Genomic DNA, 6,328 nt, shown 5'->3' on the forward strand with positions numbered 1-6,328 from the left:
ATGAACCGGGAATTCTTTGAAGCTCTGATAGCAAGTTTGGTGTTTGAGCAATTACCACAGGCGACACAGGAGCTGTTGAATAGCGTCATGTCGACACCCGCAGAGGTTATGGACACCGAAGTAGTGACAACCGAAGGAGCTGTGTCGGACATTGTTGGGGAGGTAGAGGGAGCTACCCCGGAGGTTGCGGAGGTATTAGCGGAAGTTCCCAAATCACGATGGACGCCTAAACCAAAGCTGACCGCAACCAAGGAGAGCGCGAAGGACAAAAAGGGAAAGCAACATGCAATACCATTGCATGCGTCACTGAGAAGAAACCCACCGAAGGACAAGCCCACTGCACAGGAAAAGGGCAAAGCCATTAACCTGGAGCCAGAGGAGGACGAAATTGAATACAACTCGATGGATGATGAGGACTTGGGGGTAGACATGGAGGAAGTGGAAGTCTAGGTTGTTGACCCTATCACCAAGTTAACCGAGTACGTCCCTCTGTGCAAGGGCAAGACCAAGGTGCCAAAGGACATTGATGAGAGCAAGGTCCCCTTGCAAACCCCTCTGTTGCCGGACGAGATTGTCTTTGAAGGACAACGCTTGAAGTGAGTTCCTCTGTTAAAGCTGGAAGATTGGGACTTAGCTGACCATGAGAAGTTCCTGCACTTAGCGATCGAGTAGCTGATGCACCACATTATTGATACAACCACCAGAATGACCGCATTGGAACTGCGGAAGTGTCTCAGAGGAGTAGACAAGGCAGGTCTGCTCAACCTGCTATGGGTGCCGCACTATAATCGCACCCCCATAACAGTATTGGTCATCAAGCAACTGTTATGCTTAGTGCACGATGGGTGTCTGTGGCTGGAGGAGCCAATACCCATCACCGACAGATTGATCCATAGGATCACGTGGATGATCTAGATAGGAGAAAATCTGGCCATGATGTTTGGCGGAAAAGGTGGCGAGCAGGCCCTCACGAAGGCCATGAAGGAGAAATTCAAGCTTGTGAAGAAATTGTGAGGCTATGCCATCTCAAGTATCAGTGACCCTGTAGTCAAGGTGGCCACACAGATTTTGGCAGGGAAGGTTATGAGGAAGTGTCGCGCAGATGAAGTGTCAGCACTAGTCGTTGCTCTTGCAACCCAATGCACTGAAGGAGTCCAGTTCAATTGGGTGCACTATCTCTGCGGTGAGTTCCTTGTGAACTGCCGCGAGGCACAGGAGCTCAGCAAGACCTTCCACTATGTGTGGCTCTTGTTGTCTATTGTGTTGGTAGCATGGGAGCTGCCGGAAGATAGTCAATTCCCCTCGGTCGCGCTGGACCTGCTAGAAGAAGCGAAGTATGATTTGCTGTGGGTGACCAAGGATGCGCACTGCAACAAGGACAACAAGATCTTCTGGATCTTGATGGAGATGAACATCTGCATGGCCATCAATCGCAAACCGTGGTTGTCGCCTACTGTGTTTTCCAACCTACAAGGGTATGCAGAGTTCAAGGCAGACTTTCACCATGTGTCGATCAGGGCACGGAAGGACCCTGCGCAGACATGGTATGACTTGCCTTACTTGGCAACAAACGATGCCATTGATGTAGTACTTGATCGCTGGCCGGCAGAGTGGCGCACTACATCAGACTTGGCGGTGGGGGTGAGCAAGTCTGTCGTGCAGCACAAAAAGGAAGAGGCCAAGCTCAGGATGGTGTAGTTGGCTGAGAAGAGGAAGAAGGAGGCCACTGACAAGGCCAAGGTAGAGCGCGATACCGCCCAGCAGACAGAAAAGAAAACAGGCGAAACAGAGCGGGGCTCTGAAAAAGGCGCGAGGTCGCCTTCGCCCGACACTGAGGAGGAAACGGACGAGAAGACAGAGCAGCACGATTCAAACCCGCAGGAGACATCCCCTAATATCAAGCATCCAAGGGAACAAGAGAAAGGAGGGTCGAGGAAGAAATCCAAGGCCACTAAGGCGTCCCTGGACCCAATCAGCCTCACAGAGGGAGATTTGCATGAAATTGGAGACACGGTGCGAGATGTCACTGCGAAGGCACTACAACAGTTTGAACAACAGAAGCAACTACTATTGGGAGCCATCTAGACAGGTCTGTAGGAGCTGCAGACCCGTGCATCACAGGCTGGCACAATGTCCACTAGCCTCGCTGTTGGTGTTTCAGAAGATACCGAAATGCTGCATGCAAAGGTCTCCAGCGCGATAGTGTTGCTAGATGGAGCACTGACCACAGAGGATGAAGCTGACAGGCCTACATTCAGCGCCCTCAAGGGAGTGGGGTTGAACTTGGTAGTGCTCCCTAGCAAGGTGCTCCACCTATTGCAGGATGGAGTGATCGAGGAGCTGAGGGCCCGCGAAGACCACGATCTACAGGTGATCAGTGAGAAGAGGATTAATAATGAATAGATGGCCCTACAACGAGACTCTGCCATCGCCACTGTGATCGAGGTAACTGACCAAAACAAGCGTATAATACAAGTCGTGGAGGAGGCATGCGTATAAAGATTCCAATCAAGTCAACATGTTTACATCGTATTACTTCATATTCAAGAATTGGATATTCTATGAATGCATCCAAATAAAACCTTTATGCTGTCATTTTTACTCTATTTTATTCATTTGTAACTGTGAGTGCTAAATTGGTTTTTAACCTAGAGATCTAAATCTTTCGTAAATGATTGTGTGTGTGATCCTAAGCATAATTGTACTTTTGTTTCTGTTTGTTTTTATCTCTGTTGGGAAAACAATGTGCCAAAATAATCATAATACAATTTGTGCTTCTATTTCTTTACGTCAAACATTATATCAACAAACTCTATTGTTGTCTCTTAGTGAATGGATTGAATCCAAGATGAATTTTCTCAACAAGTATTTTTTAATGGTAGCAGTAGTGTAGTTTTCATTGATTTTTTGCAGTATGCAATGTCAGTGGCGATATGTAATTCAAAATAAGAGTAGAAGATGGTAGGCTCTGTAACATAAGAAACTACAAAGCTTATATGCAATCATATTTTGTTATCATTTTTCATACCCTCTATTTTGGTAACATTATTAAAAGCTTGAAACTTTGCAACGAATTTTTTTTTGATTCGCAGAACACCAAACTTATTGCGATAGGTCTGGAGGCAAGTATTTTCCATCATTTTGTACTTGGCACTAAATCAAGTAAGTATTACTCATAGCACTGATGGTGTATGATACATAGTAGAAATAATTTTTGACAATAATTGCTAACTACCGTTCCCTTAGCAACCAACCTTTCACCTTCCTCCATCTTTCTTGTGAATGCCCCATAAGTAGTACAACTCAGAAACAAACCCCTATTCAAAATTTATTTCAATTGGTTGTTTGCATCCTGAATTTGGCTAGCCTTACAGAGGTCATAGATCATAGAAAAACAGATGAATGCAAACAATAATATTTAAGAGAAATATTCCATCACATTATTAGAATGAAATTTCCTCTGGCAGATCAGGAAACCTTCCTGACATGAAATTTGTGTACTTGGACTTCAAATCATCTATTGCAGTTTTTGATGGCTTTTTCCCTTTACTTGATGGCAATTTCTCCGAAAGAGTTGCTTCCACCAATTTCAAGATCTCCTCACTTGATAGATACTTCTCCTTGAAATTGACATTGGTGAGAAAGGAAGAAATATTATTTTTTGTTAACTAAGAGGAAAGCTCCTTGGTAACTATGATAGGACCAAGAGACACTAGACCTGACTCATATGTAGGTACAAAGTTTCCATTTTGGTATCCAACCAAAAAGTGATAGGAAACTTGACCAGGTGTGAGGGCATTAGCTTGAATATGCCATTTTATTATTTTGAGTGCTTTATGTAGCTAAGTGACTCTTATTATTAGGCCTATCTATACTAATAGAGATTGGATGCACAACCTTAGGATTCCCCTTGGTTCATTCAGAGTGGGCTCCCACTAGCTTTGGTTTGAGATAGCTCACGGCATCGCACACCTCAAAGGGAATTTTCAGCTATGTGACTTACAAGAGATCAAGTTGGGGGAGCACATTGTCTTCAAATGTTCCATCTAGTAGGAGATAGCATTGTTACATATTTATTGGATTTATTCTTGATTGATAACACTTTTTATTTGGTTGTTTTGTCATGACTCACATATTATTCATCAATTTTAAAGTTTTGTTTGTTTCTTAGAGTCTATAGCCCAAGGAGCAGGCACTATGTTTTTCCTAGCTTTCCATTTCAAATCTTAAAAGACAAAAACAATATCATTTTGCAAATATGTTTTTTTAGTGTTTGAAGGACAAGTTTGTAGGCTTATCATGGATTCCTCCCTTATGTTGGAGGAGAGCTAGCCTTATGTGAGAAGGATGATCACCAAGGTGACAATGGGTGATGTTTTCAAGTAACTTTGGGGTTTATAGTTGATAATTGAATCTATATTTCAAAGCACAGATTTTAGAGGTAGCAATGAAGTGCTTTTCTCCTTGGATTGATGGAATGAGTTTAAGCACTTATTCCATTTCTTAACAAACCATCATTTGGTTGATGTTATGGTTCTTTTGCTTTTGAGAAAGAAGCTTCCATAAGATATTTGAAAGCTTTTGTGGCTACCTCAAAGGCTGGATCAAAGGAGGAAAGGGAGCCACCCCTCCTTAGGGAAGTCATGGCTACCCCTAAGAATAGAGAACTTGAGAGTGAAAACCTAGTTGTGCAAGATGTCGTCTCTATTAATTGTAGGATTTGAACAATCAAATCTATCTTTGACATCATATTTAGCTTTGAACAATTTTCATGCTTAATGTAGGTGTTTTTTTGTAAAGTAACAACCTGCAGTACTTTGTATTAATTGGGACATTGCTACATTCTATAAGTTAAAACATTCTTTCAGTTATTGTGGCATTCATTTTTACCATTTAGAAAGACATGACAATTAAGGTGATTAGACATTTGTGTCAATTGTGCCATTTTCTTGAATGCATATATTTGCAATATGTTTTAGTTTTCATCTGTAGTGTTCTCTTCCACTTAGTCTCACTTGAGAAGGGATCAAATTGCCAATTCTGCAGTTTGAAATAACTGGTTTTATATGTGAGAACCATTGCAACAAAACATCTTATTCTTGTTTCTATCTAGAGCCTTTTCTTTGTAATATTGTAGACATTTACTCATACATCCGTATTATTCAGGCTTCAGCATGCCCCCTAATTTTGATCATTTATCTACATGGTAAAATTTCATGCTGGTATGTTGTGATAAACACAATGCTTAACAACATTCTTCATGTTTTATAGTGATAAAAATACTTTTGTAATTTTTTTTGTGACATGGATTACACTTTAACTTTGCTTACATTATATATTGTAAATTTGACAGGTTGAGCTTCAATATATGCATGATTATGCAGGGGTCAGTACAAGCATTGTATTGACACCATCTCCAATAACACATTTCTCAGGAGTAATTGGAAACGAGAATATTTCTGTAGGGGGTGAAGTTTCTTTCTACATTGCATCAGGAAACTTCTTGAAATATGATGAAGGCTTGAGTATTTCAAAGCTTGATTTTGTTTCTTCTTTGACCTTGTAAGACTTGGTCCTTGCCATTCTTGTAAACTAAAATAGTGAATTTTAGTGGGTTTTTTGGTAAAATTTAGGGGCAATTGCAAACTTTTTTATGAAGCATTGCATAGAAAGTTTTTTGGTGTCATATTGAAAGTGACTCATGCTTTGTAGAACTGGTAAGGGTGATACCTTGAAGGCATCTTACTTGCACATTATTAGTTCTCTAAAAAAGATCGTTATTGGAGAAGAGATATCACATAGCTTTTCAAGGAATGAGAATATGTTCACCATAGGCACTCAACATGCTTTGGACCCACCAACAACAATTAAGGGGTGCCTCAATAATTATGGAACGACAACTGCACTACTTCAGCATGAGTAGAGGCCTACAAGTTTTGTTACTCTTTTTGGTGAGGTGGACACCAAAGCCTTTCACAACCATGTGAAGGTGGTGTTATCTCTGGTTTTGAAGACTTGAAGGATTTGTCATGGATATGCACTATTTGGTACAGATTTAAGCGAAGGTCTGTGCCAAATTTTGATTGGAATTTTTGAGTTTTTCCTTTCAGAATAATTATTTCAGTTCATGTGTTTTCTTTTGAGGCACAAAGTAGCTCAACACCTTGACTTAATTAGCAATGTAATTTTGTGAAGTCAAATGTTGTAAATTTTATAAGGCATATGCTCTTGAAAATGGGTGTTGCCAAACATGGTTGGCCGGAGCTTCAATTTGGTTGAAAAGTTGTGAAACATTTTTGGTTTTAGGTAATGGTAATATTATTAACTG

General features: G+C 41.0%; 1 pseudogene; it reads left to right on the forward strand.

Moving 5' to 3' along the window:
• On the forward strand, positions 1–6,019 carry LOC149195713 (mitochondrial outer membrane protein porin of 36 kDa-like; annotated as a pseudogene).
• Positions 6,020–6,328: the final 309 nt, after the last annotated feature.

This window comes from Pinus tabuliformis, chromosome 2_2 (genome assembly GCF_031772625.1).
Source record: "Pinus tabuliformis cultivar Carrire ecotype Pingquan chromosome 2_2, CPIR1, whole genome shotgun sequence".
In the NCBI taxonomy this organism is placed as follows: domain Eukaryota; kingdom Viridiplantae; phylum Streptophyta; class Pinopsida; order Pinales; family Pinaceae; genus Pinus; species Pinus tabuliformis.